This window comes from Sapajus apella, unplaced genomic scaffold (assembly GCF_009761245.1).
Source record: "Sapajus apella isolate SASKATOON/1434 unplaced genomic scaffold, GSC_monkey_1.0 scaffold2, whole genome shotgun sequence".
Lineage (NCBI taxonomy): Eukaryota > Metazoa > Chordata > Mammalia > Primates > Cebidae > Sapajus > Sapajus apella.
The window spans coordinates 15,842,232-15,869,315 of record NW_022436942.1 but is presented as its reverse complement, the minus strand read 5'-3'; the positions used below and the strand labels follow the sequence as shown (position 1 = coordinate 15,869,315).

General features: G+C 34.5%; 1 long non-coding RNA gene across 1 annotated transcript; it reads right to left on the bottom strand.

Annotated features, from left to right (window-relative positions):
* Positions 1 to 3,525: 3,525 nt before the first annotated feature.
* LOC116558724 lies at positions 3,526 to 26,566 on the bottom strand. The gene is made up of 3 exons (XR_004272145.1): positions 26,251 to 26,566; positions 20,635 to 20,638; positions 3,526 to 3,536 (listed from the first exon to the last, which is right to left on the bottom strand). It is a non-coding gene; the product is annotated as an uncharacterized LOC116558724 (long non-coding RNA).
* Positions 26,567 to 27,084: the final 518 nt, after the last annotated feature.

Genomic DNA, 27,084 nt, shown 5'->3' with positions numbered 1-27,084 from the left:
TTCTTAACTAACATAGAATCTGTGTTCCAGGAATTGTTCCAAGTGTTTTTCATGCATAATCCTATTAAATCACATCATCCTATGAAATAGGCCGTATTATTACCTCCATTTGACATATGAGAAAACTAAGAGTGAGATACATTAAGTAGCTTATTCTTGTCATATCACTAGAAGTAGAGCTAGAATTTAATACAGGCAATTTGAAGCCAGAGATTAGAGAACTCAGAACATGATACCCAAAATATGGCATTTTGACATACTGGGTATTTTAAGCTGAAGGAAATTGGTGAAACAACAGAAGCAGAAAGATCATTTTGTTACCTTCTTCTACCTCTCTGTGTGAAAGCAGGCCACAGAGAATTGTTAGACCTACCTCCACTGAAAGTTCGGCATGAGACACTCATGTGAAGGATGTCCTGCCCTATATCCAGAGGAAAGAAATGAAGGCACAGAGATGCCAAGAAGAATTTGAATAGATAGGCCTTGCTAATTTGCCCTGTTTATTGCCATTAAATCATAACTCTTCGTCCAATCATACTTCTATGCAATTGTCTAGTCTTCATCAAATCTAAATTTAAAATAATTTTCCCTGGGTCCTTGGGCCTTTGTTTCTGATAGCTCCTGGATCATGTAAAAATTTGACTAAACAAATGTTATATACCTTTCTTCCATTAGCCTATTTGCTGTAAGGCGTCAGCAATGAGCCTTGTGATGGGTGAGGAAAATAGATTACATTTTCTTCTCTGCAGAGTCTTGTCCATTTTGCAATATTATCTCCTTATGAACCCAATATTTAGTTAAGCCAACTTTGAGAAACAACTTAACCAGAAGCATTGATTGAGGCAAGGATGATGGACTATTTAGTCACACATTTTTAAATAGTAAAATGGCACTCAAATAGGAGCAAGCCCAGGCAGGAAGAGTAGAGTAGTGGATATTCTAGGCAGGTTATGAGTTAAGGAGTCTGGTGGTAAATCATATACCTTTCCAGAAATTTATTTATAGGCAGAATGACCTAGATACTGAGATAATTAGATTCTTCAAATAGAAGGATCTCTTAAAAACATCAGGATAAGATGAGGGATGTAGGGATACAAAATTTAAAAGGCAACTTTTACAGTATAATGATTTTTAAAAAATTAATTACTTGGCAGTCGTTGACATTATGAGAAATTCCAAGAGAACCAAAACATAACCCCTTCCTTTATGTAAACTGTAGTCCAGCTTGATAAAAGACTTATGCATAAAAGTCATGCTAAAACTGCTGATGGTTGGACTATATAATCATAATTGTTCTTAGAATATGGGAAATTCAGTTGTGCTTTCAAGATCTGATATACTGGGTAAAATTTATTCTAAGATAAAGAACATGGTTTACCAAGCCTTTGAGAAGATATGAGTGAAACTTGTCTTACAATACTTTCTCACTTTCAGTACTTCCTCAATATTTCTCCCATTCCGAGATGTTTATCTATCTTTTGCATTCTGTGATGAGATCAACACCACATTGCGTTTTGGCTTTAGGACACAAAAATGCTTGTATATGTTTTAGTATTTTAAATTACAAGGATGGTAAATGTCGTGATTTTTGACACTATAAAACTATGGTTTAGTGATAATTGCCAGTTTACAACATAATTTCCTTATTAATGCCTACTAATTGTCAATTAAGTGCTCATAGAAGATAATTGATTTGAAAACTAAAAATGATGAATGGTTCTTCCTCCTTAGGGTGGAAGTGAGATCATTTACCATGCTATTGGGCTAGGGGGAAGTGCAATATTTAATCAAAGGCCAGTAATAATCTGCAGAGACCTCAAGTTGCTTCAGGTATCAACTGGCATTTACCATCTTTGCCAAAATGTGAATAAACCGCTATAATAGGATTCAGACTGAAGTACATGACAACCACAGCTAGTGATAACTGGTGTTAATTTTTATCAAGTACCTGATAGCTTCTAAGTCTTGACTTTAAATCAGTATTTTAAACAGATAATTGCATGGTTAAAAATTGGGCTTTATTTTTGAAGAATTTATTTTTAGAATAGTTTTATATTTGCAGAAAAATTGGGATGGTGCTAGTTCAGATAGTTTTCATCTACCCCATTCCTAGTTTCCCTTATTATCAATATTGTCCATTACCACAGTATCTTTTATAATTAATGAACCAATACTAATACATTATTATTAACAAAAGCGCATACCTTATTTAAACATACTTAGCATTTGACCTAATGTCCTTTTTCTGTTCCAGTACTCCATTTGGGAATCCATATTACCTTAATTTTTTTATGTTTCCTTATAGGTTCCTTTAAACTGTGACATTTCATATGAATGTTTCTTATTTTTCTTGACTTTGACAGTTTAGACAATTAATAATGGTCAAGAATTTTGTAGGATTATCTTTTATTGAAAATTTTGGATGTTATTCTTATTGTTGGACTGGTTTTCTGGAATTTAGGGAGGAGGATCACAAGGTAAAGTACCATTTTCATCACACCATATCAACATAGAATACTACTAATAAGGCTTATGGCTATTGATGATGACCTTGATCACCTGGCTGAGGTAATATTTTGCAAATTTCTCCACTTTAAAATTACTTCCCAATAAACATAGCTTCTTTCTATATTTAATTCATAATCTAATTCATAATCTAGTCTTATGCATGAATGAATTTTTATAAATGACTGATGCTTGACAAGGCACAGTGGCTCACACCAGTAATCCTAGACCTTTGGGAGGCTGAGGTGGACAGATCACTTGAAGCCAGGAGTTTGAGATCAGTCTGGCCAACATAGCAAAACCCTGTTTCTACTATAAATGAAAAAAAAAAAAAAATTAGCTGGGCCTGGTAGCACATGCCTGTAATCCCAGCTACTATAAAGAGCCTGAGGTACAAGAATGGCTTCAACCTGTGAGGAGGAGGTTTCAGTGAGCAGAGATTGTGCTACTGCATTCCAGCAAATTACTGAATGTAGTGCTATCTAACCATGTCAGTAAGCACAGCCCACACTTTAAGATGTGGGGAGTTATGCTATAACTCATATAGGGAGGAATATCCATATATATTATTTGTACTTCTTCTACACTGACAATTTGTGTCTTCTCTGTCTTTCATTACAATTTTCATCTATAGGTTTCTGTGTTTTAAGCTTCTTTTCATATTTTGTTCAAGGAAGGTCCGCTGTTGATAAATTCCCTCAGTTTTAGTTTGTCTGAGCAAGTATGTATCCTTTGCTTTTTAAAGATAATTTCATTAGGTACAGAATAATAAATAAATACTTTCAAAATTTTACTATAGTCTTTCCTTTCTTGCAAAATTTCTGATTAGAAATTCAATGCAATTCTCATGCTTGTTCTTCTAGTCAGTGGCCGCTTTAAAGATTTCCTCATTGTCTTTGGCCTTCTGCAGTTTGAACATGATATGCCTGAGTACAAAAATTATATATATACATATGTATATAAATCTTCCTCGGTATTCTCTGAGCTTCTTGGATCTGTAGTTTTGTGTCTGTCATTAATTTTGCAAAATTCTTGACCATTACTGTTTCCAATATTTATTCTGTTCTGATCTTCTTTTTACTTCTAGTATTCCAATTACATGTACTGGAATTGTTCAACAGTTCTTGGATAATATCATCTATTTTTTCCCTTTTATTTCCCTTTTGTATTTTAGAAAATAGAACAATTTTTGAATACTGTCTCAAAAATTTAAAAATGGCAGAAATAATTTATATTGCCTTATTGAGAAAATGTAAAATAATACACCCAAGTATATGATGAGAACGTTATGATGATAATGGTAAGGGTAATAAAGCAATTACAAAAAAGATGAATTTATTATTTAGATTGACCTTAAAGTTATATGCTTACAAAAGATAATGATACATCTCTTTTAGGTTAAAATATATTGACAAGTGTTTACTCTTATATATTTATTTTTTTTATTCAACAAAATGTTATTTGTGTGTAGTAAAGTGCAGATAATTTGCTCAGGCTAAGAATAAAAATAAAAAATCCATTCCTTGACCCCAACATTGAAGAGCTTAAATATAATGAAGCAAATTTCATAAGAAAGAAAATGAACAGCTAATAAAAAAAAAAGATTTGGAAAACTAAAGTATGCATCTATCATAGAGCATAGAAGAACGATTGCTTTATAATGCTAGGGAATTCAGAGGGAACTTCACAGAAAAGACAGTTATTGAGGAGTTTCTTGGACAATCAGTCAGAATTTTCCCACATGAGGAAGGATAAGAAGATATTATTCTCATAAGCTATAAGATTTGTTAAGAATGAATGAGAAAGACCAGGAAATTATGACATATAAATTGTGTAGGATGTGTACACTGTAGAATATAAGAAGGGGATTATAGGAAGTAAAGCAGACATACAAGCAAGGACCAAGTCATATAAGGCTTTCTAGACTGTGTGTTTGAGGAGATTCAACATGAATATTGCTGAATACATTCCTGGAACCTATAGCAGTATATCTTTTTAAGGGAACTAGTGTTCTCTTATAAGATGTCAGCTGGAGGAAATAAAGATAAAATCATGGAAATGTTAATCTAATAAAGCTACTTATCAAACAAGAGGAACAATAATCAGTAGAACTTGATGTTCCCTTGAATACTTTGGGAGGTTTTAGGCAACTCTGAGTATCCTGATTTCCAAAACCTTGAAATACTTCATTTAAACTGAATTTGCCTTGCCTGAAAACAAAACAAAACAAAATCCAAAAAACAAAAACATTATCTTGTGGACAAAATTACCACTTCTCCTCAAGCCTTCCCCTTGTTAGGAACCACTTAATAATTTACAGTTTCAAACAGAATATCCACCACCAGAAAATATTCACCAACCCTATGCTGACAGCACCTGAAAACATAACTTGTGGGACAAGAAGAAGCATCCTTTTATGTAGTTAAGATGCACACAGAGTAGACAGTGATCATGAAGCCCACAAAAGCACAGCAACCAACAACTTCAGTAAAGTGTGATCCCTAGGATCTCTTGCAGGAGACTGATTGAGAAAGAACATTGGTTGAATTAATTTGGTAAATCAAAACTGTAATCCAGAAAATCTAATATAAATACGATCTTAACACTATAAATTAAAGGCAGGATTTTGAAGCATATTAACTTTTGTAATTATTTCAATACATGTTTGAGAAATAGCAAGATATAACTTTAGAACTAATATTATTAATTGAAACTTTTTCCGTATCTATAATTTAATCTAATGAACAAAACCTCTCCTGTTCCCCAGGCTTAATCATACATGCATATGAATATGAAAAATTCATTTTTTATATTTTAGTGATTAAATGAAATGTATGCAACATTCCAAGCAGATTGGGTCAAACCGTTTCCTTACACAGAGATGTTCTGGAACCAAGTTGGCGGTATTTCTTTTTATGGTATAGAGTGATATAGTTTTATAGTTCATTGCTGAGCATTTCATTAAATCATAAAATAATAACAATTCAATTAAATCATCAAAGAGTATATTATGATAATTCAAATTATGTTTTAACAGTCTTATTACTATACTTAGTTTTAGATAACACACATGATTGGGCCCTAGTAAGATGAGATTTAATTGGCTCATTTCCATAATTGGAACTACCCTATTTAACTTATCATTTTTCTCTTTTAAAAACAAAGTTGTTTCATTTTCACAGAATAAGCTTTCTTAATTAGATATGAGATGTAGAATTTCAGTGGAACTTAAGCATTGGTCTCCATTTATCCCTGAGATTAAACCCAGTGGACCTCCTCCTTAATTTTAATTACTGATCCAGGATGTAATACACGTTTTGCCTCTGGCATTTCTAGATAATTCAACTCTGTCTATCTCTGGGGTTTTAGTATTTAAAAACAAAAAGATAAAGGAGGAGTTCATTCTCCTCACGTGGACATTGAAATAATAAAATCAGTTTATAGATTTCAAAATATGTGACATTTCAAACTTACTTTCTAAAATGCCGTAATGGTTCTGCTAAATCTCTGGTAATTTAGGATTTGTGTGTGTGTGGTATTCTGATTACTGGTGTTGAGACAATATCCTTATTAGCAGCTGCCTGACCAAATTCAGTGTCACTGAGGATCTCAGAGATGCTCTCTGATATGAAATGTGGGGTCCACTTATCAAGAAGAGCAGTAAAGGATGCAGGAAATGTCCTACTGATAATGCTTTATCTGTACACATTGAAAAAGAACTAGGAAAAGTGATCAAAGATGTGTGACAGGATCCCATTAAAAGGTGTGACTCAGTAACTACAGCAAAAGATTCGTGCTAAGGAATATACTGTGTACTGGTATACACCAAAGTGGTCAATTTGGGAATTAAAATAATATATATATCCTTCCTACTTTCTAAATAAAGATATCATAAGTTTTCATAAATGCTACCCCTGTAAACCAAGTAAATACATCAGACATTTCCCCTTCCTAAATTTATTCTCATTTGCCTCACTCAAATGCCCATCTTTTTGTAGATTTGTAATATTTTATTTAGTTACTATTTTATAGCATCGATTTATTGCCTTTTGGTTGAAAGAATGAGTTGTGTGCATTTGCTCAGTTCATTGTAGAATCTTTGGCACTTGGGCTAAAAATTAAATACCCATAGGGTACCACATCTACTGTAGTGGCCCAAAATGCTGCCACACATTTTCATCATCCTCTACCCCCTTAAAGGGTACTTAATTCTCACCCTACTTTAGAATAACATAATACCATACGAACTTATAACTAGGTATGATTCTTAGAGTGATTGATTTTCTTTCTTTTTTTTTAAATTTTAATTTAACTTTTATTTTGAGTTCAAATGTATACGTGCAGGTTTGTTGTATGAGTAAAATTGTGTCATGGGAGTTTTTGTACACATTATTTACTTACCCAGGTATTAGTCATGATCCTTCCTCTCCTCCCACCCTTCAGCCTCTGATGGGCCCCAGTTCTGTTGTTCTCCTTTGTGTTTCCATATGTTCTCCTTATTTAGCTCCCACTTATAAGTGAGAACATGCAGTACCTGGTTTACTGTTCTTACATGTATTTGTTAAAAATAATGCTCTCCAGCTCCATTTTTGTTCCTGCAAAGGACGTTGCAGACTGTACTTTTTTATTGTTATAATTAGCTTTATTTTCTTTATCTCTATATTTTAAATACATTGTGGGTAGATTCAGTATCTGTTACAGTCATCATTTACTCATACCACATAATACATTGTTGTCCTCATAAAACATATTTTAAAAGGATTTATTGGGCTGTATGACCAATAGAGATGTGAGTTAGCAGAAGGAAAATTAGTATATTCTTAAGAACTTACAGTTAAAAATAATTACATGATATAAATGAATTCTGTGATTGCTTTTTTAAATGCTTACAATTTGAGTAATGTTAAAGAATAAAAAAGTATATTACTAGTAAAATGCCTTGATTTCAACAAAATATGTAAACAACTAGTAAAATGTTTTCATTTTGTCACAGGATACTTGAGGTGTTGCATTTATGGCCAGAAACCTCTGTGCCCAGTGGGCCTTTGTCCGGGTTTTGCTTGGGCCTGCTCTGCTTGTTCTGCCCACTTGGCCTGGCAGGCTGTACTCCATTCATGCTACTGGTCTGAATCCCATGCCTGCCAAGGGCGAGCCAGGCACAGAGCATGAGGGGTGTGTGAGCAAGCGAGTGTGAGGTCGAGCCACTGTGCGTACTAGGCACACCAGCTGCAGTGGGGTGGGAAGCTCCAGGTGCCAGCACGGGTGCTGGCTCCCAGCAAGGCTGTAGCTGGACCAGGTAAACCGCAAGCAGCTTCCACAGCTGGCACTGGGTAATATGGTGGTGCCCGGAACTTTGGAGATGTCAGGAACTGCAGAGGGTCAAAGAAGGTGTCAAGCCCTGGCTTGGGAAGCTCCTAAGTCTGGACTCCCAGAAGGGCCTGAGCTCTTCTGTCCTCATCACCTACAACATGGTGAGCAAGGGGTGTGTTCCAGCCCTGTTTCTGTTATAGTCCTTTGACGCCCCCATACAGCAGTCCCCAAGTTCTTGTCCTGCCCCCAGGAAGAATGAGGTAGGCAGAGTGGAGGATGAGCAAGGTGAAGAGGTGATTTATTGAGTGACAGGAGGGCTCAGAGGAGACCCACATGGGATAGCTCTTCTCCACAGACAGATCATCCCATCATCTGCCCTAGTCTGGCTGAGTCCCAAGATTTTTATGGGCTTCAGAGGGGAAGAAGTGTGTGCAGATTGGTCCATGGGCAGTCATAAGCTGCCTGGAAAAAGCACCTTAAGTTCTCACTCTGATCCACAAACTGGCTTCCTGGACCCCGGGCCTGTGGCCATTCCTGGCCTGAAGGTGGGGTTTCACTGTGGACCCACCCCTTTCTGACCAGGACCCTGTCTGTCTCCTACTGTTATTAACCAGTCATGGTGCCCAGGCTGTTTGTGCCAAGGGTGACTGCAGGCCCGTGCCAAGCCGCCCGAGGGCATGCACACCCAGCCAGGTTGTGACAGTGCTTGGGCTCACCCACAACTTTGCTCCAAAATTGGAGTAGGCACTGGGAGTGGGAAGAGGCCATACAGTGGGAGCGGGCACTTCTGAGCCTGCCAGGACATGTGGGCTTCCTGGGCCTCTGAGAGTACAGAGATGTCCAGGTCCGCAGCCAGGCTTGGCAGCTGCAGCTGTGCTCAGGAGGGCGGGTTCCAGCCCCTCCAACTTGGAAGCATGTGGGCCTTCAGCCTGCTCCTTGCTCCCACCAGACACATGGAGGGCACAGTACCAACCTTGCCTCCCCTACTGCAGCCAGCCTCATGGCAGGGGCCACTCCAGATGGTATCATTCCAGCTGCTTTCATCAATTTCAACGAAATATCTAAACAACTAAATTGTTTCAGCTGCCTCCTTTTGCCAGATGCTTAGAAATAAATGTGTGAGCATATCTGAATGAATTAACACACTGACCATGTCCTCCAGTACAGTTCCACAGAGCTTATTTCTGCCCACAAGTGAAAACAACATGTCTTAAAACCTAAAGCTAAAGTGTTCTCTGATTTTGTCTCAAGCATCGGCTCAGATCGGTAACTGTTAGGCCCATCAACCTGTATGAACATTGGTCTTAACTCTGGAATGTGTCATCTTGAATACTTTACCAGCTGACTGGGCTTTTGCAAATGTTTATTATTTCTACCCCATCCTGCTTCTCTTTCTGCTCTTTATTCTTGATCATTTATATTTCCTTCAGTGGCAGGGTAACAAAGCCTATGCTTTAATAGGTTTTTCCATCGATGTATTTTATTTTCTGCTTCCACCATTTCCAGCTGTTTCCTAATATCTTTCCAGTATATTTGAAAAAACACAAAACCCAGAGAGGTACATGAAGTAATTCAAGGAATATTCTTCCAAGCTTAAGAGGCCAAATGTTCAAGGAACTCTTCCACAGGAAAATATGTTCAATAGCCTTTCATGTGTACAGGTTTGTATTTACAGATTTACATAAATGGACTTTGACCTGATGCTCAACCAAGTTATTCTTCCATCATTATAGAAATATGCAGATTATAATTGTAATTTTATTATTAAATACTTGTCAGTATCCATGACATCATATATGATTTTTATAATATGGTGTAATCGATCTTTATTTCAGGTGTTTGGGGTGATTCCTTAAACCTGTTAATAATAATCAGAAGAAATTAACTCACAGACAGGGTCCATTGAGGGAATAAAATTTCAAATTACATATGTAATTTGTATATACTAACAAGTTAAATTTTGTTTAAAACAAATTATTCACTCCAAAATCACATTAAGTAATAGGCCCTAAGCCAACAACATGTTGTGTAATCAAAACCTTTTACTGAATAATTAAAAGGGATATTAAGTTATTTATATAGCTGAGGATTAATCAGATTCTTTACATTTAAAAACTATATTAAATTAATATTATTGATTAGAGACCCTAAATTAATACTTCTGTATTTGAGAAAGTTTTCTTTTCCAATTTTCTAATGGAGAGCTCAGCTGGATTTTTAAGTGATTTGCAGCATTTGACCCTGAATAATAATCAAATGTGTATATGCATTTTACAATTATAACTTTGAAATATGCATAATAGTAATATGTGCAATAATAACAAATATATTGCACATATTATGTGCTTACTGTTGTAAACAGTTTACCCATACTGACACCTGTTGTCTTCCTAGTAATCCTGTGTAATAGATACACTCTTATTACCATTTTATGGATGAGACAAATAAGACATGAAAAGCCAAGATTCAAACCAAGAATTAGAGTTCAAGGAAATATGCATGTAATCACTACTCTATAATACAGCTCTATATAAATTATATGATCAAGAACATAAGACTTTTTAGAGTTTATTTTTGATGTCTCAAAAGACACCAAACTTCAAGGGAGATTTCTCTTAAATGTTTGCATCTTTTTGTGGTCCAAATGCTAATCCATAACAAATGTTCCTTCCAACTGAAGGACCTTTATTATTGCCAGAGCTTTAAAGTAAACAATTTCTAATAGCATAGGAAATTGAACAATGCTGGTTCTTAGAGTCAGTATATTTTTGTTTGTAGAAAATGCTTTTAGCAATTTGTGCAATGCTTGCCATCAAAGTCAGTATGTATTTTTTAAGGTATAAACTAAAGTGGAGTAAACTTGGAGATATTTCTTAGGTAAATTGTTAATATTTTCTGTACTGTATGCTATCTAAATAATGAAAGGTATATTAATAATAGGAGTGGTAATAAAAGTAAGTCTCAATGGAGCAAACCATTTTAATTTTCTACTGCTGCATAACATACTATCAAAACTTTACTGGCTCAAAACAGTACCAGTTCTTCATTTCTCAGACTGTGGTATACCCAAGTTCATGAGGTATCTACTGGACTGACAGGGTAGATAAAAAGTTAAAAATATTCTGTCACATTGTTTGCAGTTGGGGCTAGATCTATATTTCTGTTACTATTTTTCAATAAAAGGAACAAGGGCTTCTTGGAGAAATGGCTGATTCTTGGACTGATTGGGGTAGGAAACATACAAGATGAGCCTGGAGCACATTTTAACTACATAAAATAAGAGTTCAAAAGAACAAAAAAGAAATAATTCATAATGTTGGCGGTATACCAAAAGGATTCAAATAAAGGGCTCCCAAAGGCCAAAGGTGGAACAAGTTAAGAAACAAAATAAATAAAGTGTAGCCGAAAGTTTAAAATAGATATCAAGGAGTCCATGTGATTCTTATTCAACATATAATTGAATAAGTAAGTAAATGCAAAGAATAGACAAATCTTACTTGCAGAAGGATTCTAAATAATACCCTGCCCTCAAGGAGGAGGCGCATAACTCTTTATTCCTTGAGTGTGAGCTGTACACGGTGACTTTCTTTGAAAGAAACTCTATTACTACAAAAAAAAAAAAAATAGGTGGGTGTGGTGGTGCACACCTGTAGTCCCAGCTACTCAGGAGGCTCAATTAGGAGAATTACTTGAACCCAGGAGGTGGAGGTGGCTGTGGGCTTAGATTGCACAACAGCATTCCAGCCTGGGCAACAGAGTGAGACTGTCTCAAAACAAAAAACAAAAAACAAAACAAAAAAAAAAACCTAAAAACTTCCAAGGACAAGCTGACTCTTTTGTTAGGGATAATATTCAAAACAAAAATATTTTAAATATTAATAAAAACTCTTAAAGCCGGTGACTTGAAGTTAAAAACAATGCTAACTTACTCCAAAAATGCTTGGGCCCTTATAAGTTGCACTTAGTCTATCTTCCTGTGCTCTATAAACAGAAAAATGAAACCTGAATGACTACGCATATGTTTACATCATATTTTACAGAATAATTTAAGTCTATTGGGATCTATTGTTCAAAAAAAAAAGAATAGTACTGTTCATTGACAATGTATCTGGTCACTCAAGAGCTCTGATGTTACCTATATTAACACCTTTTGTTAATGTTGTTTTCATTTCTGCTACCACAGCACCCGTTCTGCAGTTTTTGGTTCAAGGTGTAATTTCTACTTATACATTTCCTTTTTTCGGAAATGCATTTAAGGCTATAGCTACCACAGATCATGATTCCTCTAATGGATCTGGGCTAAGTCGATTGAAAACCTTCTGGAAAGGATTTACCATTTTAGATGCCATTTAGCACATTTATGATTCATGAAGGGTGGTCAAAATATCAACATTAATAGGAGTTAGAAGTAAGTTGGTTCTAACCCTCATGGATGACTTTGTGGGGTTCAAGATTTCAGCTGAGGAAATAACTGGAAATATGGTGGAAATAGTAAGAATACTAGAACTAGGAGTGGAGCCTGAAGATGTGACTGAATTGCTGCCATCTCACTATAAAACTTTAACAAATGAGGTGTTGCTTCTAATGGATAAGCAAAGTAGTTTATTGAGGTAGAATCTACTTCTGATGAAGGTACTGTAAACATTTTTGAAATTGCAACAAAGAATTTAACTGATAAAGCAAAGACAGAGTTGGAGAGAATAGACTCCAGTTTTGAAATTTCTACTGTAAGTAAAATGCAAATAGCATTGCATGCTACAAAGAAAGGAAGAATCTTTCTTGTGAAAGGAAAAATCAGTTGATGTGGCAAACATTCTTGTTGTATTACTTGAAGAAATTGCCACAGCCTCTCCAACCTTCAACAATCACCACCCTGAGCAATTAGAAGCCACCCATAGTGAGGCATGGCCAGCAAAAAGATTGTAACTTACTGAAGGTTCACATGATTTTTAGCAATGAGGTATTATTTAAAATTAAGATATGTACACTATTTTTTAAACATGATACTGTACCACACTATAGTATAGTGTAAATACCTTTCACATACATTGGGAAACAAACAAGCAAAAAAACTGTGTGTGACTCACTTTATTGCAGTTGTTATAAACTAAACCTGCAATATCTACGAAGTATGCTTGCGTTATTTTAGCAAAAATTAATTTTGGAAGTAAATGTAACTGTCCAAAAAATATAATGAAGTCTGTAGATAGATATTAGTTTTTTTTCTTTTTTTATTGCATTTTAGATATTACATTTCAATAATCATTCCAGGGATGATAGCAGACACACCACTGGCTATATTTTTTTTTAATCTTATGAGGTCCATAAAGGGCAGCCTTTGTTTAATAGCACCTTTTGACATTTACTACCCGTCTTCTGACATTTTTCTTTAATTTATGAAGTCATGAGCGCATCATCTCTTCTCTTAAGTATGTTATCACTAATATTCTAACTTGCTCTTGTTTTCCTTGCTTTAAATGAGCCAGTTTTTAATACCATATCCTTAAATAATGAAGACAAAATTTGCATCTGCCTAGCTATTATTTCTAATAACGGCAGAAAGCTTTCCTGTTTAGTGAAAGGAAAGCTACAGGTTAAAAAATTAAATTAAAAAAATAACAAATTATTATGTGCTTGCATATTCTTGTATGTGTGGGTACATTCAGGTATGTGATTTTGTGGTGAGATAACATGTAAAGCCAATGTTCTGAATTTTCAATTACTTGAATGATAAGGTGCTAAAATATCTTTGATTCTTTTTATTTTTAATTCTGCATTTCTTTATTTTTATATAACAGAATAACTCTTATGACATTTTAGCTAAACACTTGCTTTTAGCATAATAATTTTGCTACTGTGTTTAGCACTTTCAATTCTCCTCTTAGTTGACATGTCCTTTATAATAATTTATCTGTTTCTTTTATGTTTTGCAGTCATCTCTGTCTTCATTCATCATAAGACAAAAGTTCAGAATATCAATACATAAGAAAAAACATTTTTATTTTTAATGGAAACTAATTAAACTTAATAAAACTATCTAAAACATTTTCTGCCCTCCTTTTTAAAAAATAAATGTAGTTGTGTATATTTAAAGTATATGACATGATGTTATGGAATACATAGAAATGATAAAATGTTAACTATATCAAAGCAAATTAATATATCCATCCTCTCACATTTTTTGTGGATGTGGCAGAAGCAGCTAAACTTTTATTTAGCAGTCATCCTGAATACAGTACAATATTAATAACTTTAGTCTTCATGTTGTACATTAGATCTCTAGACCTGTTTATCCTGCATATGTACCACTGTGTATCTTTTGAGCTTTACCTTCTCATTTTCTTTTTCCCATTTTGCTACCCACAATTACTGTTTTATTCTCTATCTCTGTATATTGGACCTTCTCTGACCACAATGAAATAAAACTAGAAATTAATAAGGGAAATTTTGAAAGCACTACAAATGCATTGAAAGTAAGCAATATGCTCATGAATGACCAGGGGGTCAATGAAGAAAATTGAAATTAAATTAAAATATTTATTGAAACAAATGATGATGAAATCGTAACATACCAAAACCTGTGGGATATTGAAAAGCAGTACTGAGGGAATTTTATAGGTATCAGTGCTTATGTCCGAAAAGAACAAAAACTTCAAATGCATCTTTAAAAAACTGATAGAGCAAGTGTAAACAAAACTCAAAATTAGTAGAAGGAAAGTAGTAATAAAGATCAGAGCAAAAATAAATAAAATTGAAACAAAAAATGTAAAATATTAATAAAACAAAAAGTTGTTTTTTTAATAAATTAAAATGACAAACTTTTAGTCAAACTCACTAAGAAAACAAGAGATGATTCAGATAAATAAAATCAGAAGTGAAAAGGGAAACACTAAAATTCTGATGTAGCAGAAATTCTAAGGACCATTAGTGGCTAACAATGAGCAACTATATGCCAAAAAAATGGGAAAATGTAGAAGGAATAGACAAATTCCTAGATACATACAACCTAGCAAGATTGAGCCAGGAAAAAAATTCTTGTCTGAATGGACTAATAACACTAACAACAATGATACAAGCCATAATAAAAAATCTCCCAGTAAAAAGCAAACAAAAAAACAAAAAAACAAAAAACAGGACGTAATGTCCGCATTACTTAATTCTACCAAACGTTAAAAGAAAAACTAATACCGATCCTACTCAAACTATTACAAAAAAAATAGCAGAGGAAGGAATATTTCAAAACTCATTCTATCAGGCCAGTAGTATCCAGATACCCAAACAAGATAAAGTCATATCAAAAAAATAAAATGACAAGCCAATTTGTCTGATGAATATTAATGCAAAAATCATCAACAAAATACTAGTAAACCGAATTAAACAATACATTAGGAAGATTACTAATCATGACCAAGTGGGATTTATCCCTGAAATGCAAGGATGGCAAATCAATCAATGTGATACATCAAATCAACAGAATGAAAAAATAGAAGTCATATGACCATTTCAACTGATTCTGAGAAAGTATTTAATAATATTCAACATCCTTTCATGATAAAAATCCTCAAAAAACTGTGGGCAGAAGGAGCATACCTCAACATAATAAAAGCCATGTATTACAGATCATATCATACTGAATGGGAAAAATCTGAAAGCCTTTACATTAAGATATGGAAAATGACAAGAATGCCCACTGTCACCACTGTTATTCAACATAGTACGGGAAGTCTTGCCTAGAGCAATCAGACAAGAGGAAGATATAAAGGGCATCCAAACTGGAAAGGAAAAAGTAAAATTATTCATTTGTAGATGTTATAATCTTATGTTTGGAGAAACCTAAAGACTCTACAAGAAAATTATTATAACTAATAAATTCAGTAAAATTCAGATTACAAAATCAACATATAAAAGTCAATAGCACTTCTATATGCCAAATGTGAATAATGTGAAAAAAGAATCTCATTTATAATAGCCATACATAAAATTAAATGCCTGGGAATTAGCCTAACCAAAAAAGTGAAATATTTCTATAATGAAAATTATAAAACACTGAGGAAAGAAATTAAGAGGACACAAAAATGGAAAAAATATTTTATGTTCATGTATTGGAAGAATTAATGTTGTTAAAATGTTTATATTATCCAAAGAATTCTACAGATTCAATGCAGTCTTTATGAAAATGCCAATGACATTTTTTACAGAAATGAAAAAACAGTACTAAAATTTATATGAACCCACAAGAGACCCAGAGTAGCCAATGCTGTTCCGAGCAAAAAAAAAAAAAAAAAAACAGAAGTGGAGAAATCATAGGAGCTGACTCACACTACAGAGCTATGATAACCAAAACAGTATGGTATTGGCCTGACAACAGACACAAAGACCAACAGTACAAAATTAAGAATGCAGAAACAAATCCACATACCTAGAGTGAACTCATTTTTTACAAAGGTGCCACTGGGGAAAAAAAACAATCTCTTCAATAAATGGTACCAGGAAAACTGAGTATCCATATCCAGAAGAGTGAAATTAGATACCATTCTCATGCCATATACTAAAATCAAACCAAAGTGGATTGAAGACATAAGTCTAATATCTCAAACCATTAAACTACTTCAATAAAATCCTGGGGAAAATCTGCAAGACATTAATCTGGGCAGAAATTATAGAGCAATACTTCACAGGCACAGACAACCAAAGCAAAAATGGACAAATACAAACACAACAAATTAAAAAAGCTTCTTTATAGCAAAGGAAACAAAGTGAAGGGATAACCCACAGAATGAGAGAAAATAGTTCCAAACTACCCTTTTGACAAGGGATTAATAACCAGAATGTATAGGAAGCTCAAACAACTCCATAATGAAAACAAATCTCGTAAACCAATTGACAGATAGGCAAAGGATTTGAATAGACATTTCTTAAAAGAAGACATACACCGCATGTTCTCACTCATAGGCGGGTGTTGAACAATGAGAACACATGGACACAGGGAGGGGAGCACTACACACTGGGGTCAGTTGGGGGTAAATAGGGGAGGGTCAGCTGGGGAGAGATAGCAAGGGGAGAGATGCCAGATGTAGATGATGGAGAGGAAGGCAGCAAATCACACTGCCACATGTGTACCTATGCAACAATCTTGCATGTTCTTCACATGTACCCCAAAACCTAAAATGCAATAAAATAAATAAATGGGAAAAATAAATAAATAAATAAAAAGACCTACAAATGGAACACAGGCATATGCAAAGGGATTTAACATTATTGATGAACAGAGAAATTCAAATCAAAGTTAAAATGATGTATTAACTCACCCTATTTAAAATGGCTTATATCAAAAAGATAGGCAATACCAAATGCTGGAGAGAATGTAAAAAGGGAGCCCTCAAACACTGTTGGTGGGAATGTAAATTAGTACAATCACTATTAAGAACAGTTTGGAGGTATCTGAAAAAACTAAAAATAGAGCTACCATATGATCTAGCAATCCTATAGCTTTGTATACACCCAAAAGGAAGAAAATCAGTATACCAAAGAGAAACCCACACTTCCATGTTTGTTGCAACACTGTAAACAATAACTAAGATTTGAAAGCAAACTAAGTGTCCATAACCAAATGAATGGATAAAGAAAATGTGATACATATACACAGTGGAGTACTACTCAGCCATAAAAATAAATAAGACCCATGCATTGGCAACAATATGTTGGAACTGGAGATCATTATGCTTATGAAATAAGCCAGGCACAGAAAGACAAATATCACGTGTTTTCACTTTTTCGTGGCACCTAAAAATTAAAACAATTGAACTCATTGACACAGAGAGCAGAAGGATAATTACCAGAGACTGAGAAGCATAGTGTATTGCTGGGGGAGGTAGGGTTAGAAAGAAAGAATTAGACTTACTGCTTGGTAGGACAACAGGGTGACTTATAGCAATAACTGTACATTTTAAAATTAAAGAGTATAGTTGTATTGTTTGCAGTTTAATGGATAATTACTTCAGTGGATGAATACCCCATTATTCATATTATACTTATTACACATTGCATACCTGTATCAAAATACCTCACGGACATTATAAATATACACAACTACTTCACACCCAAAAAAATGAAAATGAAAATTTAAACATTTAAAAAGAAAATATATATTTATGTAATTTTACATCACCTAAATCAGACTTCAGTCACTCTTAAAGTTATTAACTTAATCTGTCTATTTGTCCTGGTTATAGAATAATAATTTGTTATACATTAAATTCTGAGAATATTTTTTGTTCATAGAAAATGAGTCTTCAAATAGTTACTGAATATATCTTAGATACCATTTTATTTAAATAAAATCTTATAATTTTATTGTTTTCATTTAAATAAAAGATGACACTGAAACTAGATGACGTTCTTTCTCTCTTGTCTCTTCATTCAAAACATTCATATCTATTAGTGGCCGGTAAACCTCAGAACAATCCTTTTTGTAGTTTAGCCTTCTTCCTAGTCTTTTTCTTTTTTTTTTTTTGGTGTTTTAGGTTCTGGGGTACATGTGCAGATCATTCAGGATTGCAGCATAGGTACAAACATAGCAAGGTGGTTTACTGCCTCCATCCCCCATCACCTATATCTGGCATTTCTCCCCATGTTATCCCTCCCAAACCTCCCCACCCCCCACTGCCCCCCCAAACCTTCCCCAACAGACCCCAATGTATGATGCTCCCCTCCCTAAGTCCATGTGTTCTCATTGTTCAACACCCGCCTATGAGTGAGAACATTCAGTGTTTGATTTTTTGTTCTTGTATCAGTTTGCTGAGAATGATGGTTTCCAGATTCATCCATTTCCCTACAAAGGACACGAACTCATCATTTTTATGACTACATAGTATTCCATGGTGTATATGTACCACATTTTCCTTGTCCAGTCTATCATTGATGGCCATTTGGGTTGGTTCCATGTCTTTGCTATTGGAACAGTGCCACAATCAACATATGTGTGCATGTATCTTTATAATAGAACTATTTATAATTCTTTGGGTATATACCTAGTAATGGAATTGCTGGGTCAAATGGAATTTTTATTTCTAGATTCTTGAGTAATCACCACACTGCTTTCCACAATGGTTGAACTAATTTAAACTCCCACCAACAGTGTAAAAGCATTCCTATTTCTCCACATCCTCTCCAGCATCTGCTGTCTCCAGATTTTTTAATGATCACTCTTCTAACTGGTGTGAGATGGTATCTCAATGTAGTTTTGATTTGCATTTCTCTAATGACCAGTGATAATGAGCATTTTTTCATATGTTGGCCTCATCTATGTCTTCTTTTGGAAATGTTATCTGTTCATATCCTTCACCCACTTTTGAATGGGTTTGTTCGTTTTTTTCTTGTAAATCTGTTTTAGTTCTTTGTAGATTCTGGATCAGATGGGTAGATTGCCAAATTGTTTTTCCATTCTATTGGTTGCTGGTTCACTCTGATGATTGTTGCTTTTGCAGTACAGCAGCTCTGGAGTTTAATAAGATTGAATTTGTCTATTTTGGCTTTTGTTGCCATTGCTTTTGGTGTTTTAGTCATGAAGTTCTTGCCTATGCCTATGTCCTGAATAGTTTTGCCTAGGTTTTTTTCTAGGGTTTTTATGGTGATAAGTCTTATGTTTAAATCTTTAGTCCATCTGGAGTTAAGTTAATGTAAGGTGTCAGGAAATGATCCAGTTTCTGCTTCTGCATGGCTAGCCAGTTTTTTCAACAATATATATTAAACAGGGACTCCTTTCCCCGTTGCTTGTTTTTGTCACGTTGTCAAAGATCAGATGGTTGTAGATGTGTGGCATTGCCTCTGAGGCCTCTGCTCTGTTCTATTGGTCTATATCTCTGTTTTGGTACCAGTACCATGCATTTTTGATTACTTTAGCATTGCAGTATAGTTTGAAGTCAGGTAGTGTGATGCTTCCAGCTTTGTTCTTTTTGCTTAGGATTGTCTTGGCTATACAGGCTCTCTTTTGGTTCCATGTGAAGTTTAAGGTGTTTTTTTTCCAGTTCTGTGATGAATGTCATTGGTAATTTGATGGGGATAGTGTTGAATCTATAAATTACTTAGGGCAGTATGGCCATTTTCATGATATTGATTCTTCCTAACCATGAGCATGGAATGTTTTTCCATATGTTTGTGTTCTTTCTTATTTCCTTCAGCAATGGTTCATAGTTCTCCTTGAAGAGGTCCCTTACATCTTTTGTTAGTTGTATTCCTAGGTATTTTACTATCTTTCTAGCAATTGTGAGTGGGAGTTTGCTCTCTATTTGGCTATTAGTCTGTTATTGGTGTATAGGAATGCCTGTGATTTTTGCACATTGATTTTGTATTCTGAGACTTTGCTGTAGTTGCTTATGAATTTCAGGAGATTTTGGACTGAGATGATGGGGTCTTCTAAATATCCAATCATGTCATCTGCACATAGAGACAATTTGACTTCCTCTTTCCTAATTGAATACCCTTTATTTCATTTTCTTGCCTGATTGCTCTGGCTGGAACTTCCAATACTATATTGCATAGGAGGGGTGAGAGAGGGCACCTTTGTCTAGTGCCAGATTTCAAAGGGAGTGCTTCCAGTTTTTGCCTATTTATTATGATATTGGCTGTGGATTTGTCATAAATTGCATTTATTATTTTAAGATATGTTCCATCAATGCCTAGTTAATTAAGAGTATTCAGCATAAAGAGCTGTTGAATATTGTTGAAGCCTTCTCTGCAACTATTGAGATACTCATGTGTTTTTTGTCTTTGGTTCTGTTTATGTGGTGGATTATGTTTATAGACTTGCATATGTTGAACCAGCCTTCCATTTCCAGATGAAGCGGACTTTGTTGTGATGGATAAGCTTTTTGATGTGCTGTTGCAATTGGTTTGCCAGTATTTTATTGAATATGTTTGCATCTGTGTTCATCATGAGTATTGACCTGAAGTTTTCTTTTGTTGTTGAGTCTCTGCTGGGTGTTGGTATCAGGATTTCCTTGGTCTCATGAAATGATTTGGGAAGGATTCCCTCTTTTTGAATTGTTTGGAATAGTTTCAGAAGGAATGGTATCAGCTCCTCTTTGTATGTCTGGTAGAATTTGGCTGTGAACCCATACAGACTTGGAATTTTTTTGATTGGTAGGCTATTAATTGCTGCCTCAACTTTAGACCTTTTTATTGGTCTATTCAGGGTGTCAACGTCTTTCTGGTTTAGTCTTGGGAGGGTGCAAGTGTCCAGCAATGTATCCATTTCTTCCAGGTTTACTGGTTTATGTGCATAGAGGTCCTCGTAGTAATCTCTGATGGTCGTTTGTATTTCTGTGGAATCAGTGGTGATATCTCCTTTATTGTTTTTTATTGCATCTATTCAATACTTCCCCCTTTTCTTTTTTATTAATCTGACTAGCAGTCTGTCTATCTTGTTGATCTTTTCAAAACACCAGTTCCAGGATTAATTGATTTTTTGAGGGGTTTTTTGTGTCTTTAATTTACTTATATTTACTAGAAAGACTGCTCTCAATTCCTAAAGGTGCTCTAGTTCGAAATAAATATGCAAGGCATCACAGAAAAAAAAAAAGAATTCAAACTGATTTTATTAGCTTGAGTCAATCCACAAGCATAGAAGCAAGAAAAATTTTCTTTGAAATTATTGATGACGTGCTTTATCCTCTACTAGTTCTTTTCAATGGAGAAGTAAACATTAATGTAAAAGACTATAAAAATGGTTAATGAAGTCAGAACTACTGACCTGGTAGCTACTTGCCCTATGTAAGACTAAATTGTGCATAATTTATAACTTTGGGTTCATTGTACTTCCTTAATTTATAAATAGGCATTAAAATATGTTTAAACAATTTAGATATACTAGGTATCTTCTTTGTTATTTTGTTTTGTTTTTCTGTATTTGTATGTGGAAATAATGTATAATAATTTGTAATATCCATTGTAACTTCATAAAATATTTTTATAATTAGGAGTATTTAATTCACTAGCAGCAAATAGGCATTTTTCTATGTCTCATCATAAGAAAAATTTATTTGAACAAAGTCATTTCTTACAGCATAATAGAATTAATTATGCATTTCTATTCTTTGTTCTTTATACAGAATTAGTCTGTGAGCTTCAAAACTGTCATGGAAAAATAAAAAAGTTTTACTGCTTTATATTGACAGAAAACATGAAGATTACTTGTTTATTTGCTTCTTATGGCTTAGAAAAAGTAATACATACATGTAAAAATTGATATCTATGGCTATGTTGTACTTTGAGAAGAGATACTTTAAGAGGATTTAAAGTTAATAATATAGACATGTAACAGAATATGAATGTCCTAATATGAAACAAGGATATTTCCTTCTCCTTTTTGCGTCGTGAAAATTGAATGCAAAATTTTCTCCATACTCCAAGGAGATTTTGAAAATTAAGCTTTCCACAATCTGTAGTTTTTTAATTGTGTGTAATACATTTACCTATTATTGGAACTTTGATCAGACTCTGAAGAAGCTGTTCAAGAAGTGAGGCAGCTAATGACCTAGGATTAGCCAGCTAAATGGTTTGGCCAAAAGATCACTATAAGAAAAATATAAAAACCAGAAGCTTAAGGTTTCTGTGGGAAACAGAAGAAACTATCACTGACCATGAACAAAGCTATGAAATTGTCACTAACTGCCTAGCTGCCATGGATATAAAACTCTACACGATCTGTAATACAAGGACTAAACTGATACAGCCACCCAATGGCATGTGAAAATGACATTCGCCATTCATCAAGTACTATCTCCAGTATGCTGAGAGGAATAACTTTTATCTATACTTGCAAACCATTTCTAGTTGTAGGCTTATTTGAAGAACTACCTTTATGATGACTAGGAATATTTATGAGCCATCCTCCCTTTCTCCCCACCCTGAGAGAAAAAAGATAGTCCACAAATACCAGTTGAATAAGTAAAGAAGCCACTTAGGAAAATATCCAAATAATTTTGAGATTCCCTAAATTAAAAGACAGTTATTGGTGACACCAATTTAAAAATAGAATACATAGGATACACATAATCTACCTAAATAGGCATAGTCTTGGTGAATTAGCATCACCTGTTTCACAGTATCTGAAAAAAAACTATGAAAACTAAAGATAATGCACAAATAATATATACACAAACACACTGTAGTTACATTTGCTTGGTATTTTGGGGTGACTTTTAGTCCCACTCTCTGAAGGCTGTTTAGGACAGGACCTCTTTTCTTTTTACACTCCATTCACACTATAACACATAAATAAAGGGCCAGGCATGGTGGCTCATGCCTGTATTTCCAGCTCTTTGGGAGTTGGATCTGGGTAGATTACCTGGAGTTTGAGACCAGTTTGGCCAATATGGTGAAATGCTGTCTGTACTAAAAATACAAAAATTAGCTGGGCGTGGTGGTGGGTACCTATAATCCCAGTTACTCAGGAGGCTGAGGCTGAGGCAGGAGAATTGTTTGAACCCAGGACATGGAGGTTTCAGTGAGCCAAGATCATGCCATTGCAGTAGCCTGGGCAACATGAGTGAAACTCCGTCTCCCAAAAACAAACAAACAAAAAAGAAGTTCATCCAATAATCCTTCTCAGTAAGGAATTTCAGCCATTTATTTTCTTCTTATTTATTTCTTTTCAAGAGAACAGTAATGAAGGAAGACATTACATTAATTCAGCTACATTATTGGGTCCTATTGTCTCTAACCTAGAAACATTTCAACATGTATGTATTTAACAGCTGTCTTTGGATATAATCAATATACTAAGAACTTCACATTTCTAATGTGCACAATTTGATGTTTGGACATATGCAAATACCGATGATACCATCACTACAATCAAACATGTAGTGCATCTAACACCTCCAAAATTTCCTTGTCTTCTTCTGTTTTTTTTATCTGTTTGTTTTGGTGTTGAGAATTATTAACACAAAACCTATGTTCTTAACAAATTCTGAAGTGCACAATATTGTATTGTTAATATAAGTACTATGTTAATATAGGTACTGTGTCTAGAACCTATTCATTATGAATTACTGAAGCTTTATACCCATTAAACAGCAAACCCCCCAATTCCTCCACTCTTCCATCTCAGGCAACCACTATTATCTGGTTCTATGAGTCAGAAAATTATTCATACTTCATATGCATGGAATAACATAATATTTGTTCTTCTATAACAAGTTAATTTCACTTAGCAGATATTTCTCCAAACAAGACATACAAGTGACCCAGAGGTATATGAAAATATGCTCAACATCATTAATAATAGGGAAATGCAGATCAAAAATAAAATGAAATATAATCTCAAACCTATTCAGAGAGCTAATATCAATTTTAAAATAGATAAGTGTTGGCAAGGATATGTACAAACTGGAACTGTTATATACTGTTGGTGAGGATAGAAAAAGGTGCAGTTGCTATGGAAAACAGTATAAAAATTTCTCAAAAAATTAAAAATAGGACAACCATGTGATTCGATAATCTCATTTCTTATTATGTTTAAAAGGATGGAAGTCAAAATTCCATGTTTATATTAGCATTGTTCACAACAGCCAAGAAAAGGAAACATCTCAAGTGCCCATTGATGGAAAAGTGGATAAATGGAAATTGGTATATATGTACAAGTGAATATTATTCAGCCTTAAATACACACACACACACACACACACACATAGAGTAAATCTCACTGTTTGTGACAACATGGGTGAATCCCGATGATGTTATTTTAAGTAAAATTAGCCAATATGTGTTTGTGTTATTTTATTTATCATTTGTTTAATAATTGTGTGCTCTTCTCTTCTTCCTGCCACAATATATTAAGTACCCATTTATTTTAATTAAATTAAGTTATATAATGACATACATTTAAAACTACAATGTGATGTTTTATATATGCATACATTGTGGAAATGTATACCACAATTTAGCTGATTAACATACCTGTTACATAGTTACCTTTTTGGGGGGGCATGGTACAGGTGAAAATACTTAATATCTACAGTGTTAGCAAGTTTAAATTGTATAATACATTATTGTTAACTAAAGTCACCAAGCTGCACATTAAATCTTCAGAATCTATTCATCTTATAAATGCAAATCTGTACTCTTTGACCAACTTCTGTTTCATTTTTTTTTGTCCCTTGTCCCATGAGAACCAACCTCTACTCTCTGTTTCTATGATTTTGACTTTTTTTAACAAGAAAAATCAACTTTATATAAACAGTAAAACAAATCCATTTTAAGTATAGGTTGATGAGTTTTGACAATTGTATAACCTAGAATACCCCCAATCAAGATATAAAACATTTTCACCTTTTTTTCCTTTTATTTTTTCTTTTTGTTTTGTTTTGTGATGGAGTCTTGCTTTGTTGCCCTGGCTGGAGTACAGTGGTGTAATCTCAGCTCACTGCAACTCCCGACTCCCAGGTTCAAGCTATTCTCCTGCCTCAGCCTCCTGAGTAGCTGGGATTATAGGCACATGCCAACACACCTGGCTAATTTTTGCCTTTTTAGTAGAGATGGGGTTTCACCATGTTAGCCAGGCTGATCTGAAATATTTCATATGTAATTAATATCATGTAGTATTTGATTTGTTTTACAGTATTTGTTTTATTTAAATTAGTGTAATGCTCTTCAGGTTTATCCATGTGGTCACAGATGTCAGAATTTCTTTCTTAGCAAGGCTGAGTAGTTTTCCATTGTGAATACCACATTTTCTTTATTCATCTATCAATGGACACTTGGGGTGTTTCCATATCTTGACTAATGTGAAAAACACTACAATAAACAAGTAAGTGCAGGTATTTTTTTTTTAGATACTGATTGTACTACCTTTGGATATATATGAATAAGTAGGATGGCTGTATTTCCTTTTGACACACACACCCTCCCAAGACTGAACCAAGAAGAAATTGATTTCCTCAACAGACCAATTATGATTTTCAAACCCAATTCAGTAATAAGTAGCTTACCAACCAAAAAGAGCCCAGAACCAGAGAGAGTCACAGCTAAATTCTATCAGATGCACAAAGAAGAGCTGGTGCCATTTCTACTGAAATTATTCCAAAAATTAAGGAGAGGGACTTCTCCCCAGACCACTCTATGAGGCCAGCATCATCCTGATAATAAAACCTGGCAGAGCCAATTAAAAGGAAACTGCAAGCCAATATCCTTGAGGAACATTGATACAAAAATCATCAACAGAATATTTTCAAACTGAATCCAGCAGCAAAAAATTTAAAAAAAAGGAAAAAGAAAAGCTAATCCACTGTGATCCAGTAGGCTTCAACCCCAGGTTGCAAGGTTAGTGCAACTTAAGCAAATCAATAAATGTGATTCGTCATGTAAACGTAAATAAAGACAAAAACAGCATGATCATTTTAATAGATGCAGAAAAAGCTTTTGTTACATTTCCACATTCCTTTATGTTAAAATCTCTCAGTAAGCTAAATACTGAAGGAACATACCTCAAAATAATAAAAGCCACCTATGACAAACCAACAACCAACATCATGCTGAATGGGTAAAAGCTGGAGGCATTCCCTATGAAAACAGGTACAAGACAGGGATGCCTTCTTCTGCCACTCCTCTTCAACATAGCATTGATAGCCCTGGCCAGAGCAAGCAGACAATATAAAGAAATAAAGTGCATCCTTATACGAAGAGAGGAAGTCAAACTATCCCTTTTTGCAGATGACATAATCCTACATCTGAAAAACCCCACAGTCTAAGCCCAAAAGCTCTGTATCATGATAAAGAACTTTATTAAAGCTTCAGATTCAAAATTAACATACAAAATTCATTAGCATTTCTATACACCACAATGATTTGGCTGCGTTCCCACCCAAAATTTATCTTGAATTGTAGTTCCCATCATCCCCATGTGTCATGGGAGGAACCCAGTGGGAAGTAATTGAATTAAGGGAGTCAGTTACTTCCATGCTGTTCTCATGATATTGAGTGAGTTCTCATAAGATATGATGGTTTTATAACAGGTTTTCCTCATTTTGCTCAGCGTTTCCTCATTTTGCTCAGACATCATGTGAAGAAGGACATGTTTACTTCCCCTTCCACCATGACTGTAAGTTTCCTGAGACCTCCCCAGCACCATGGAACTGTGAGTTAATTAATCTTGTTTTCTTTATATATTACCCCGTTGTGGGTATGTCTTCATAGCAGCGTGAAAACAGACTAATACACACCACCAACAGCAAAGGAAGAGCTAAATCAGGAACACAATTCCATGCAAAA